We start from the raw sequence: 15,198 nt of genomic DNA, 5'->3' as shown, positions 1-15,198 counted from the left end.
GGCTTTTCCACATTATTAAAAACAAAACAAAAATCAAAGCTATTTACATTTTGTGAAAGGGGAAGGTGATTATATAGAACTTTCCCCTTCACCACCACAGTTTCATCAGTCATTTGTTCAAGTGGGCAATGCCATGATTAAAAAAAAGATCTGGGGAGTTTTTTTGGTATTGAATTTTCATTTATAAGGGGGACATTTTTTAAAAGATTTATAGTGGTGTTCCTCTTATATTTTGCAGTGGGACAACAACTGCCCCTCTTTTGCCCCCAGCATGTTGTTGCCAGTGTCCCTTCTGTAATTTTTTATTTTATTTTTTTAGATGGTGAGCACTTTGGGGACAGCAAACCATTCAAACCACTTAGTGAACTACTCCTGCTGAAAAGCGGTATGCTGTATAAAATTCTTAATAATAAGATAAGGACAAGGTGTAATTGCTTAAACAGCCGTTATTTAAACACAAATGAACAGCGCCCAACTTCTTCAAAAGCAAATAATCTATATAGCCCAGTTTCCTGTCTCCGATTACCACATCTACTTAAAAGCAGTTCATAACATCACCTCAAAATAGGTGTGGTTCTGGTCCGGGGGTTCTGGTCCGGAAACCTCCGCAGTTACGTAAAACCACAGATACCAGGGTCAGGATAACGGTTACAGATACTGGGGCTTCCTTGGCCTTCATAATGCCTTCTAAAGCCAAAAAGGTTTCCTGAGTGAAAAAACCAGTCACCGTTTTTCCATTTAAACAGTCATTCTGAGGCCCAGGGAGGTCACGGCTGACGCGCATAGCCTCTGTGGGGCTCAGAAGACCTTCCAGAGGTGAGGAGAGCACAGTTCCCCTCACCTCTGGAGAGTGCATGGGGAGGTACGGGGAGAGGCTCCCACATCCATGAATACTTGAAAACTCAGATAGGACGCCCACCCATACTCAATTCCCAGATATTTAAGCTGCTGGAAGCCTTGAAATAATTCTTAACACCCCAGCTGATACTCTGAAGATCCATAGACCTTTTCTTCAATAAACGCAGCTTTACTTTTAAAGATGCATATATGCTATAAGTTCTTCTCCATTTCCTCACACTTCCTTATGCAACCCCAATTTCCAACTTCACACACCCTCCCTACCAGTGCTAATCGGTCCACCCAATTTAGGAGTCTTCAACCAGAAGGCAACTTCCGCGACAATAATTTTCTAACCTTCTCCCATCACTGAACCCTTTCCAGAGGAGACTGTCTGTGGATGAATTAGAGTCATGTACTTGGGCTCGGTACACTGCATGCCATTAATTATTTTTTCGCTGGTGAACCTTTTGAAAAATGTCAGGGTTTCCTCGAAAACCATTTGGACCACTGGGTCTGGGTGCTGGCAAGTGGCAATGGCACTTAATGCAACTTTTATTTGTACTTGAAAGGGTTGTTCCTTGCTCTGAAGTTTCTCTTTCAGCAGTGAGAGTATTTCTGGTTTTTATTTTCAGGATTTGGCAATAAATCACACCCACATCTGATGATGAAACACAAAGAAAACGGTACAGCTGATCTAACAGCTTCCACCAATATGCAACCGCAACCGTTATTTTAAAACTAGCGTTCTTTGGGGAGAGATGGAACTGATTCTGGAAGGCATACAACTCCCCAAATTGCTGGATCCACCTTCTGGTGGATGACAAGTATCTATGATGTTGCTTATGAGATAAGAGATTAGCACTGTGACCTTTCAGGGGGAAAAAGAGGGAACATACCTCTAGTGTGCTTATGTTTGACAAGTTAAATATGTGTTTGTCGAGATAAAATAATCTCTCAAGAACTCTGAGCTTTTATTCTGAATTCGTGCACTTGAAAAATCATCTTTACTGAAAAAAAAACAAGTCAAATGGAAAAGCTGGCCTGGCTCAAGGAGCACACCTGGATTTACTTCTCATCATTCTCCCTTCCAAGAGCAACACTGCTTTCCAGCCTCCAAAAGCTTTGCTGAAGCAAGCCAATCCAAGCAAGAGCTACATTTTGGACACCCCTCTCTTTCTCGCTGCAAAAGAACTCTTTACATGACAGAGACAAAGCTAACATGGTGAACTCTGCATTGGTCCCATGCAACAGGATCTATAGGGACACAGAGAAGGGCCATCTCAAAAGGATGCCCCAATTACAGCATCTCTTCTCCAAAAGATGCCCAGCCAAGACCTCCCTTGTAAAACCTGTCCTCAAAGTCATTTTATTTTAAGTTGTTACATTATAAAGTTGATGAGAAAAAAAGAATTGATTCCCAGTCAGGGCCTTGGTCTGGGTGGATTCTGCATGTTCTCCCCAGGTCTGCGTGGATTTTCTCCAGCACAGAAAGTTCACTTTTATTTCAATAGAAGTGTTTGGGGTCTTTTTTGTGTTTAGTAGAAGTGTTTGGAGTCTCTTTTTTTTTTGGTGAAGTTTTTGTGACCAGCAATATGGCAAAGGAACTTAACTCTTTTTTGCATATATGTTAGGAGCCACTTTTTAAAGTGACACTCTGTTGGGACCCACCTAGCTTCAGGAAACATAAAAAAGGTGATCTAGAAAGAAATAATATTTTTATTTATTTACAAGTAATTATTTGCTTGCAAAAAAAACTCAATTCATTTCTCGTAATGAGGCAGCCCTAATAAATAGCCTCAAGGCTTGAGAGGCTTAGTTATGTGGCCCAGCCTTCACCTGCCCCCACCACAACCTGACACTGACAGACATAGAAAAAACCAGAAAAAAAATGCTCAGACACTGATCTCCCTAATTTTGCAAACTGCAAGAGCTGAGCTCTTTGAAGGGCGGTTAATAATAATAATAATAATAATAATAAATACAGGTATTTACCGTATTTTTCGCTCCATAAGACGCACTTTTCCCCCCCCAAAAAGTGGGGGGGGAGTGTGTGCGTCTTATGGAGCGAATACTGCAAAGCTGCAGGCATTCTCAGGGCAGCAGAGCCTCCTTGGCAGATGCTTCTGCCCCTGACCAGGGTCCTGCCTGTGCTCAATGGTAATGCAAATGCAAATGCAAATTGAAATGCAAATGTAGGCGCTCAGTGGTAATGCAAATGTTCAGCCCTTAGTGACAATGCACTTGCAGAAAAATACTACAGTACCTCATTCTACCAGTGCAAAGATGATAAAGCAGAAAAGGCTAGCATATAAAATTCCTTTTAAACTAGAGGTAGTAAAATATGCTAAGGAGCATGGAAACAGAGCAGCGGAGAGACATATTTTATTACGCTATTTGGTTCAGAAAATTTTTTTCCCCTGTTTTCCTCCTCTAAAAACTATGTGCATCTTATGGTCAGGTGCGTCTTATAGAGCGAAAAATACGGTATATACCGCCTTTCTTGGTCCTCAGATTTCTCCTCAGACTTTATTCAAGGCGGTTTACATAGGCAGGCTATTTAAATCCCCGTAGGGATTTTTACAATTTGAAAGAAGGTTTCTATCTTTTCAAGAAACCACAACATTCAGGTGTTTCTTTCTTGATCTGGTCGCACATTCTGGCCTCCATCCTCCCACACTCAGAGCAGATGGAATAACTCGGCTCAGCTGGTCAGCTGCTTCAAGGTCGCATGGTGCCGGTGGCCTCGAACCGACGACCTGCGGATGTTATCTTCAAGCAAACGGAGGCTCTACCCTCTAGACCAGACCTCCTGCCGGTTAGCAGCTATCCGGTGGCATGGCTGGAGGGGGCGGGGCACTCGGTTTGGCAGCAAGCCTCAGCAGGGCGGGCAAGCAGCCCCTCCCTTCGGAGCCATACGAGAGAGACACATTTGCATCATTTTTTTTTAAGCGCTTGATTCTCTGCCTTCCTATTTCTCCCCCCCCCCCGCCTCCAGTCTCTGTAGCAGGCTCCACTACATTGCTTAATCTCAAGGATACAAAACGAAGGCACCAAAAGAACAAACACCTCTAGCTGATTACATGCCTCAGTGAGCTTGCAACGAAATCAATTTCATGGTGTGCTTCCTGCGCACCGCCACATTAATCCCATTGTGGCCCACACGCAGGCCACTTGGGAGCTTTGCACGTGTAATGGCTAAGTGGCCATTGTGCAAGATGGGAGCAGCAGAACGGGCAATTGGCCTGGAAAAGAATGGCCAGACTCAAGAGCTGGGCGTTTCCTCTGCCTATAAATGTGAGACAGAACGGGCTGGTTCCAGTACTTAGTCACTGAGAAAATTACTTGTATGTCTGTAGGACACCTTTACTTTGAATACTACCTTTTCCCACCAAGGTTGCTTAGCAGTGGAAGGGCACTGGAGCCCTGCCAGAATTTTTGAAAGGACAACGTGACAATCGTCCGGGCTGTTTGAACACTGAGCCACTTAACAAGTGACATCACTAGCTTTTTTTATAAGTAAATTTCAGAGTAAAAAAGCAACACAATGGGAGATGCTACCACTTTCTTTATCAGGCTCTGTCCTTGCACTATTCATCTTACATTGCAGGTTGCTTAAATGAATAATCACTTATGAGGAGGACTAGAAACTTCCTTTAAAAAAAACATACAACACAGAAATGATCACAAGTCTGACAAGAACCAGGAGGATTTAAGAGCAGCATATCCAGGGTCAGGTGCACTGCTCACCCCTTACTACATTGCCACAGCTCTGTGACATCCTGTCTACATCTTAACAAACTGACATATTGCTTTCCGTCAAAAATGACGAGTAGACAAAGTGGTTCTGTGCGGCAAAAGTGTGCAGCCACTGTTGTCACCAAAGTCCCTGCTAACTGTGGACAAAGACACCTTTGAAAGTGGTGGCTTTCTTGTGTTTAGCAGAGGGAGAGCAACTGTCGCTGTTCACCCAGCTTAGTGTCTCTCCCAGTGGCTTTTTGTTTAATCTCCCTTTTCTGGTTTTGTTTGCAGACTGGGAGCTCCTTCAGGACCAAGAACCATCCCTTGGTCCCTTGCTTATGAAAGCCACTTGAAAATAGTTTTTGGCTGAATGGCGACACATAAATTTTTATTTACACACAGTTTATGGAGTTAAATACGTTACTATTCAGGAGACAGTTTACTTTTGGAATATTTCTGCTAAGTTAACATGAACCCAAATTTGTTATCTGTTGTTAGATATTTTTATTGGTTCAGCTCAAGTTTCGATATTGCTGTGGTTATTACTTCAAAAGCAGAAGGCAGCGCTTGCCAACCTTCTTTGCTTTGTCCTGTCCCCAGCTCCTGGAAGTGACTAGCAATGACTTCACTGCAGTTACTTCCAGGTTCAGTGACTCACAATGGAGTGCCAAAACAGCTTGAGACAGGCAGGAGGGCTTTTCAAAGTGTACAGAAACTGGGCTAAGTCCCCGTACTGCTGTTTCAAAGCTCTGTGGCTGCTCTCGCTGCCAAGCCGCCTGCTGCGACCGTGGGGAGTGCCCAGGGCATCATGATGCACGGTTTGGGAACCCCTGGCAAGAGAAATGATATTATACCTTGTGGACAGAGGCTCTGCACTTTTAACAGCTGCTTGACAAACAGAGACCAGGGATGATGAAGCAGCAATGGAGATGGGCCATGCAAAAAATGAGGACTGGTCCACTTGTTCATTTTTGCCTGACTTGCAACTGCCTAAAAGGCACAAATTGTTTTTTTGTTTTTTTTCCTTTTAAAGCAGCGATCTTGCTCAATTCCAGTTTAAATCTGCAACTGCAACTCTGTGGGGCCCAAACATTCCCTGGCTGCACTTCAGAGGACACCAGTGGTGTTAGTGGTTTGAAAGCACATGCCCACCATAGCCATAAAAAGGCAAGATTCAGAAACTGGGACGCACACAACAGGCTTTGCATACCCCATTTTCACAGTCATGGAGAATTTTCCCACTTCCTGCTCCCCCGGCCCGCTTGCTTTTAATCCAAGTTATTGCTGTAGACATGCAGCTTGCATAAAACCAGGTGTTTCCAATAGGCCACGAGCACCCTTTGTAATCAGCATTCTTGAGTCGGTGCCCAAGTCTCTGACCACGGACGATGCCGACATCAAGGTCTGAGTCACTCTGCAAGGCTTTTTGGTCTTAGTCACATCCAGGGCCATTTCATTTAAAAATCATTCTCTTCCTCCACATACAACATGCTCTGCAGGCAGAAGAACAGAGTCTTTGGAGCGGATATCCCTGTCCGCATCCCACAGTCCCAAAATGAAGCAACAACAATTTCCTCTTCTTTAACTAGAGATGTCAACCTTTTTTACCCACCCACCCTGATGCATGTTGAAATAAGAGTCGGTAAACTTGGGTTAGGAAGTAAAATTCACTGTAATCATGTTTCCTAAAGACCACCGCACCAGAGGCTTGCCAACTACTTGACATTTGACAAAGGCGGCAACCTGGAGAGCTGGGAGGAGGGTCTAGCAGGAGACACCTGAGGCCCACCAGAGGCTAAGGCTCACAGTGGCCCACCAGATACCTTGGGAAGCACATAAGATACCTGCATTTTGTTTCCTGCCACTCTCTTTCCCCTGACATTCTGAGGTAGGCTGTTTCTCATGACTTTTAACCTGTGATGGTCTTTTCATCCATAAATCTGTCCAATCCCCTCTTAAAAGGCATCTAGGTCAGACATCATCATTACATCCTGTGGCAAGGAGTTTCACAGATTAATTACACGTTGGGTACCAAAATATTTCTTTTGTTTGTTCTAACTCTCCCATCACTCGATTTTAGTGGATACCCTACTTCCTTTTCCATTCCTCAAGTTCTGCCTTTTTTTTTTATACAAAGAGGAAGAGGAGGAACAGCAACAGTAGGGATGGGGAGGGAAACAGGGGAACAAGTCTAGCACTGGGGGGCGGGGCGGGACAGCAGCAATTTGGGGCTCATTGCTACCAACTGCATTTTGGACCAGAGCAATGCAGGAAGCCGAGCGCAACGATGTCTGCTCAAACCGGCTCCCTCTTGACCCAGTTTGAATCACTTATTCTTCTTCCACGACTGCACTTTCCCTTGTTCCGTGCTCCGCCTACTCGTCTCCTACCCTTTGAAAAGAGAGAATCTGATGAGCCCGCGGAGCATCTGCTCGTGTCATTAGCCACACAATACTTTTAGAAATTCTTAAGCGGCTCATTCCCCAAACGGCAAAAAAAATAAATATTATGGATGCCTTTTAAAACGAGGCTGGCTAGGATCAAAGCAAAGAAAGAAGAACATTCAGAGAAGGGGCTTCCCCCCCCCCCCTTCATTCTCAAAATAGCACTAAAACCCCAGCAAGCTGTTTGGGGTTTAAACAGCAGGTGTGCCGACCACATTTAGTTGAAAAGCTGAATACAGGCAACCATACAGAAAGAGGAGTCTCTTAGCAGGGTGGGTGGGAAGGCTGCTGCAGCAGCTTTAAATATAACTGAGATGGGCAAGAAAAGAAAAAAAACCTTTGGGGCAACCAGAGATGACCCAGGGTGATATTCCAGGGGCAGGATGGAGAAGGGATTGTGACAAAGGGGAAGAGGCAAAACATGTTAAGGCAGTCAAGTTAAAAGGCTCTTCCTTGGATGCCTTGAGAAAGTGATTGATTTGTTTTGGTTTTTTAAAATACTATGTTTGTGCTATACAACAGCCATCCGCAGGTTCAGCATCCTTGGATTCCAGCATCCAAGGGTGCCAAGTCTGAGGCTTGAGGGCCTCAGGTGACCTCCTGGACGCAACTGGAAGTTGCTTCTGGTTCATGCAGACGACTTCCAATTGATTCCGGAGGTGCCTGAGGCCCTGAGAATTTCAGTATCTGTGGGTGTATGTGTGTGTGTGTGTCCTGGAACGGATCCCCCACAGATACCGTGGAAACGGTATATTTTACATTTTAGACATATGGCTTCTGCTGTGCAATCTTATACACCCATACCTGGGAGTAAGCCCCATTAAACACAGTGGGACTTACCTCCAAGTAAGCCTCCCTAGAATGGCAAAGTAACTCAAAAAGAACTTTCCTGCCCCTTATGCTTCGATCTGCTACCTGGAACATTTGCAGGAGGCTGCCTCGCTCACTGCCACCAAATCTTTTCTTGAAACCCACCTTCTCCAGGAAAACTTTATCAGGTTGCCTTGGCTCTTTCCCCATTGCAATCAAGCATAAGTGTGTGTCACTGAAGCAATCGATCGTACATTTTTCCGCTTTCCCCCACTTCCTCTGTTGTCTCTTTTACATATTTTCTCCACTGCAAGGCCCCCGGGACAGGGGCCTAAGTCCACATTCTTTGTAAGCTGTTCTATTGATAGAACAATAACCGACGGGTAGAGACAGGTAGGAACAACACCTTGCTTCTCGACTCCCCAGTGTCTCACCTTTTCTCATGGCAGGAGCCGCTCCAGAAAGCCATTAGGCCCTCATGTCAGAAAGCACAGCAGCATGTTCCCACGAAGCAACCGTGAAGCCCTAAAAATAAAATAATTGCTTTTTTAAAACATACGGCTTCAAAAGTTGCCGTTGCAAAACTGCAAGCTACTTGACCGTCCCGTGAATCTGCCAGGCCTGCAGGCTAAGTTCAGCCACTCCACACACAGCCTGCTAAATCGAGGCACATCTCAGGAAATAACTACAACACAACCAGCAACTCTGCTGACTCCCACAATGCTTCTAACCAACGGTCACTCACGCTCGTCTGTGGCTTTGGTGTTGGCAGAAAAGGCTGTTTTTTATCACTGCGCTGGAGAAAAAAAAGTGTATTTATGGGGCCACCCTGATCTCTCAGCTCATAAAAGGAAATTGCCACGGGCCTTTTTCTAGGCATCCGTCACCCCAACATCCTAATACTGCCAGCCGTCCTCTTGCTGCGGCTAGAGAGATCGCTGTGCGGGCTGTGATAACAGATGCTGGAGCTGTCCACATAAATGTACACACACCCTTATAACTCTTTCCCAAGTCTGTTTGGCAAAGCAGCTTCACATCAAGGCTGGTATTTTTACTCTACCCTGCTCATTCTTCCAGTCCTATAAAATGAGACCTGCAGACTGCAAAAATATAGACGCAGACACACTCACGGCCAAGTCTTCAGTGATCCCATGGCCTGTACTTAATGCTAACTGCTGCAGTGGGATTAACATAGTGGGCAATAAGCACTATCATCAAGATGGCATAAGCCTAGGGGTTGAGATGCCATGGAAAGCTGCAGCCCTGATGTCATTGTTGTGCCTTACACACACACAAGCTTATTCTCCTCCTAGTTGATCCCTTTGCATCCGAGGTTATCCTGGGACACTGATGGAAGTCAGATAACAGGAGACACTGTGAGGGGCCACATCAGATTCTTTTGCAAGGAGGTGGATTTCATTAACTAAAGGAAACAAAATTCAGCTTTTGGACAGATGCATTTTGTTCCTGCTAATTTCAGAGAGGGGCAAAGTGACTCATCTAGAGAGGGCTTGCATGTGTCAATGATCCATCACCACAGATCGACCACAAGGCACAGAACTTGCAAAAGTGACGTTTTCTGGGAGGAGAAAAAAAACTGGCTTCTTTTTTCATCAGGCCAACAATAGCCACTGTGTGCAAAGTAGTAAAGGCATCTTTAGCCATTACTCACACACACCCCTGGAGCAGGATACATAAGATATATCCTCACACAAATGCTGTCAGGTAGTCTCACTAAAGCAAAGCCCCTAAATTGCCGAATACTTAACATAATGGACAATCCAGCCCTTTTTGAGATGAATTATACTTTGGGACAACATGACGGACGACAATGACAATGCACAGCGTTTTGGTTCCCCAGTAGAAACTGCACTTCCTTTCCTTGGAACTGCCAAAGAAAATATGACAACCACCACCTTAGGTATGTCTTGTTTATAGACAAAGCTACACAGCTGAGAAGCACCCAAACAGAGAAACTGCAGCTAGCAAGATTGTATTTAAGTGCTGCCCCCATACAATCCTCCCCCCCCCCCACAAACTACATCAGAGAGAAGACTTTGACTAACGCCTTTGCAGCTTGGCTTTTCACTGAGGAGATTGTTGAAAGTTCAAACATGTATTCTGATTTCTACATTCCTGGAAGGAGGAAAAAAGCACCGCATGATTCTACTGTGGAACATCTCTAAAATTAACTGCTACACCATCTAATGATGAGCGTGGGGGGGGGGACTGACAGCCCAATCCTATGCATATCTACTCAGAAGTAAGTATCTAATCTACTCCCATTGAATCTAATCTACTCCCATTAGATTCAACGGGGCTTACTCCAGGAAAGTGTGGATAGGATTGGGCTGTCACTCATCAGCCTGCACAGAAAGCACCAGATTCAAGCATCTCCATTACGGGTTACAAGCCATGATGTGCATGTGCAACCTCCTGATTTTAGAAATGGGCTAAGTCAGAATGCCAGATGCAGGGGAGGGCACCAGGATGCAGGTCTCTTGTTGTCTGGTGTGCTCCCTGGGGCATTTGGTGGGCTGCTGTGAGATACAGGAAGCTGGACTAGATGGGCCTATGGCCTGATCCAGTGGGGCTGTTCATAAGAACATAAGAACCAGAATCTCTGCTGCTCAACAGTCCCAGTGCTCACAAAATTTCCTGGGCCAAGTGTGCTCCAGTGTTTGCAGGCCCTCTCTCCTTCTGGACAGATGCGTGCATATTCATGAGAGAGGACCAAAAGGTTACAACCCAGCAGCCACTGTCCTTGCATCCCAGGGAATAGCAGTTTCTTCATCCCCAGCTTGCCTTGGAGGAAACAGAACTACATCTCCCACCCACATGTGCCCTCCTTTGATCCAAGCAAAATCACAAAAGGTGAAGCCCCAGGTTTGTTCTCAAAATCCCATCTTGCATCTGACTAGGAGAAAAGCCAGCAGGGGGGTGCACTCTCTGGCCCTCCCCCTCTGGTGTACAGCATTGACCCATGCGCTCTTGTTGGCAGCTTGATCAAAGGGGTTGTTCAACAAGGGTGCTAAGAGACATTAACGGATAAGTAATCTCCGTCAAGTGATCCTGAGCATGTGCCCAAGATCTCTTGGCTCCACTCATTCGCACTTATCTTCAGCGGCATTCAGCTAGGGAGGGGATGTTTCCTATGGCCTCTTTAGCATCCCTGCAGTCCCACTTCCCGGTTTTCTGCAGGCTGGGCGAACTTAAACAGAACTACTGAAAGAAAAATGGAGGTGCTGTGGGGAGAAGACGAGCAACACAACAAGCTGGGAGGATTCAACTTCAGGCCCCCAACTAACCCTATTATAGACTTACCACACACAAACAGGCATCCCCCATATCTGAGGATCCAGCACCTGCGGTTTCACCTACCCGCAGATCCAGGCCTCCTACAGTACCATTGTTTTCACTGAGTAGCGACTGAAGCATGGGTGTCACCTGCTTAACCAAGGAACATTCTTGCTTAACTGAAGGACACAAGGAAGAGGGAGACTAACCGACCTTTAACAGTTGGTTAATGTCCTATCTCCTGTTAACATTTGGTCAGTCTCCTCATTGTTGCGGGAAGATTGGTTGCCTGCATGTCAAGTTCTTCAGTTAAGCAAGACTGTTCCTTAGTTAAGCAAGAAACATCTGTGCTTCAACCTCTACTCATGAAAAACAAAGGTAATGGGTGCAGGGGGGGCTACTGACATAGGGTTCCCCATATCCATAGTTTTCATATCTACAGAGGGGGCTTGAAACAGAACCTCTGGGGATATGGGGGAGACGCCTGTTATTTGTACAGGCGTGCCACCATATCCGCTGGAATTCTGTCCTGGTACACCCCGAGGATACCTGAAACTGCTCATAGGGGCAAATGCCCGTGGATATGGGCAAACCCTCCAGGGCTTCCCTGGGCTTCCCAATGCCTTATAAGGCATTATAAAGTCACTTCTAGTTTCACGGAGAAAACAGAAGTCACATGTTTTGAGCTATACAGCTCAGTCTGAGTCCGGCAGAGGCCGGGGATGGACATCCTTGGCCTCTGCTGGGCTCAGAAGCCCCTCCAGAGGCAAGGGGAGCAAAGCTCTCCTCAACTTCACAGGGGGTGCATGCAGGGCTGCATGTTCTTGGGAAGGCCCCAGACCCAATCCACGGATAACTGAATCCATGGATATGGGTCGTGTGTGTATATAGTTATTGCTGAGAACAATAACACCCCCCCCCCCCCGTATATAGTTATTGCTGAGAACATAAGTAATGAAAACCTTATGGTGCAGAGAAGACCAGCTGATGCTTTCTTAAGTATTGAAATTATTTGTCAAAGGACAATGCAATTCAGCTGTTTAAAGAAGAATCCAGGACAATCTTCTCAAGAATCTTAAAACTCGTTAATATTGCAATATTCATATTGCATAACAAATAGTCCTCTTCCCCAAACCTTGTCAGATATTGCTGGGAGGTCCCACAGCAAGGAGCCTAACCAGAAACTGACATGCAACCTCTAACCTTGTTCACTGTTCGGTACAGCCTTGAGCAGGCTAAGAAAGATCAGCCTCTGAACTCCATCTAAAACATGGAAATGTTCGCGATCTGCCTCACTGGGCAGCTGGGAGAACAAACATTAAGACAACGTACTTTACAAAGTTATCCCAGCTGGTACGTAAAGCGAATGCGTCTGCTAATATTTACCCACCGCAATATCCCATCCTACAAACTGCTCAGCTAAAATAGCATTTTCTTTTCCTTGCTTAGAACAAGACAAATCGTTTGGCCAGCACATACTGAAACAATGAACATTATTTAAGAACTAGATGTGAGTAATGCCCTGACAAACACATACACACAAACTCACAACATATATATCAGGGGTGGCCAAACTTGCTTAATGTAAGAACCGCATACAATAAACTACAGACGTTTGAGAGCCACAATATTTAAGAAGCATTTAAATTCTTAAATATATGTACTGACCATGAACATTAAAACTTATGTTTTAACCCAATCAGTTTATACTCAGTTAATAATTATAAAGCTTCAAAAAAGTTTATTTACCTTTGATATTAATTGTGATGCAAGAAGGAGCTCAGCCAACACATTTCCATGAATCACATGTTATGTATCAAAGAGCTGTGTGTTGGCCACCCGTGGTAAATATATTCATTCCCAGCCTGTAAAATGTGGCAAGCTGCCTTACACAGGTGGGCCCCCCGTATCTGTGGATCTGGTATCTGCGGTTTCAATTATCCACAGACTATACTACTTCCCCTTGACCTCGTTGAGATTTTTCAAGCATTTTGGTTGCTGCGAAGCAGCCTGCGAGATGCTGTAAGCCTCCAGGCTTATTGCAATGTATATAAGCAAGAAGATTTTTACCATGGTAAGGCTTTAAAACTAGTTAAATAGGCATGCGGGGGGGGAGGGTTGCCTTTATCCAAGGTCTCTGTGTCGGATACAGGGGCATGCCTGTTAGTCAACACTAATTCATTAATTAATCATCTGGTGCCCTGAACCTGTGCATCCACCTGCAGGTATACAAATACAGGCGTGTGTCACTTAACAACCTTCTGCTTAATGACAAACCGCATATATGACAGTGGTCAAAGAACAACAAAGAGGCTTTCTTAATGCAAAGAAGAAGCAATCAGTCTCCAGTACCTTGCGCAACCAGTGAGTGTCTGGCAGGGAGTGTCTAATTAAACCACAAAGGCACTAGATTGGGCAGAATGTTCACTTAACAACCTGATCGCATAACAACAGGGTTCAGAGAACACATCCCCATCATTAAGTGACACACACCTGTATATTCTGTGCACAATAGATCTGGGGTTGCTGATCCATGCAGTTGGATTCTATAGCTGGTCTGAAGAACCTGTGTGCATAGTTGGACTGACACAATAAGAAACTGACATTAACTATAGACTGCATTAAATGTTTGATTTAGACATTCTGCATTCCCTAGTTCATGAGCTTCCAGATTAAAAGGCATTTCCTAACCCTTGTGAAAGCCATCAATTACATGCACCAAATAATTCCTTCTCCATGTATTTCCACCAATATCTCTGCCAAGGCCAATTCAAACCGGATTGGAAATAGCCACCTGTAATAGGACCATGAACCGCCTCTGCAATCAGGTAGGACTGCAGGAAAGGAAAATTCTTACTAAGGAAAGTCTTACTTAGGAAAGGCTAACCCAACCCTTTCAGGTTCACAAATAAGCCGGGAAAGATACAGGATTACAAGCAAACTAGCTCACATATTTTGAAGGCATGAGACTTAATTTGCACTTGGTTGGTTAAAATGCAAAGTTTAAAGCTTTGCATTTGAAAGCTCAGTTAAAGCTTGGTTAAAATGCAACTGATTGGCTATCTTAAAGGTGCACAATGATTAACACACACATGCAATTTAATACATTAAATTTTTTCTCCCACACTTCCCCCAAAAAGCTTAAGTAGGTGCTCACAGTTGTCCACAACCCCATTTTATTCTTGTAAGGGAGGTGAGGCTGAGTCACCCAGAGTGTTTGATGTTTGAGAAGCGTTTTCAACCCCCGGGGGGGGGGGTCCCAACTCCAATAGCATACAGGCTCACTGAAATGAAAGGAATTGCTTAAAATCATTGTCCTTTCTTTCTCCAGACCATTTCCTGCCACTAACACCTGATGCATACATCCACATTACATCTAGATACATCCACATTATCCATTCTGCTTGCATGTGAAACCCCCCCTCCCCTGGGCCAGTACTCCAGGAATAAGAAACTGAAAGGCCCACTAACCTACAGTTGAGGGACAGGGGCGGAAAGACTAGTGGATGTGGCAACTGGATAGTCCAGTTTGCAAGCCTGGGTGAACAAGTGTATCCACAAATGGTCAAGCCATTGGTCCACCAAGTTCAGCACCATCCAAGTATTGACTGGCAGCAGCCCTACAGGGTTTCAGACAAGGGTCTTTCCCATCCCTACACAGAGAAGCTACATGCCGAACACATGCTTTGCCAGTAAGCTACAGTTCTTTAGGGTAGACCCATTTGGGGCAGACAAGAACCAGCCCACCACCCTTTCCTGTAACAGCTGATCAAAAGTCCCAGAGCGGTCTTCTCCAAGGTCAGCACATAAATATATCCTTGCCCTAAAGATCTGGATCAGTTCTCATAGCATGGCCCCTGGATCTGGAACAGCCAAAGTGTTTCGGGTATTATGGCTTTGGTTGCGCCTGCAAAGGGAGGGGCAGATGGGAGGAGATGGGAAAGTGAGGTTTTATAAGACGAGTGTCCAAAAGAAAGCCACAGATGTTAATAATTATGGCAAGAAAGATTTCACCCACCCAGAGAAGGGAATTCCAACAAGCTGAGCTCAGGTTAGAAATGACAGTTTT

At 45.0% G+C, this 15,198-nt stretch overlaps 1 protein-coding gene across 3 annotated transcripts in view; it reads right to left on the bottom strand.

The window, feature by feature from the left end:
* Positions 1-15,198, bottom strand: part of ST3GAL4 (ST3 beta-galactoside alpha-2,3-sialyltransferase 4) — a 164,511-nt gene that overhangs the window by 118,994 nt on the left and 30,319 nt on the right. For 2 of the 3 annotated variants that reach the window (XM_066639824.1, XM_066639823.1), the window contains exon 2: positions 8,267-8,357. The exons of the other annotated variant lie outside the window; for it this stretch is intronic. The gene's annotated coding sequence lies outside the window, so the exon portion shown is untranslated. The remainder of the gene's footprint in view (positions 1-8,266; positions 8,358-15,198) is intronic. 3 annotated transcript variants of the gene reach the window in all.

Source organism: Tiliqua scincoides, chromosome 11 (genome assembly GCF_035046505.1).
Source record: "Tiliqua scincoides isolate rTilSci1 chromosome 11, rTilSci1.hap2, whole genome shotgun sequence".
Classification (NCBI taxonomy): Eukaryota; Metazoa; Chordata; class Lepidosauria; order Squamata; family Scincidae; genus Tiliqua; species Tiliqua scincoides.
The sequence above is the reverse complement of the archived record's forward strand: the minus strand, read 5'-3'. Positions and strand labels throughout refer to the sequence as shown.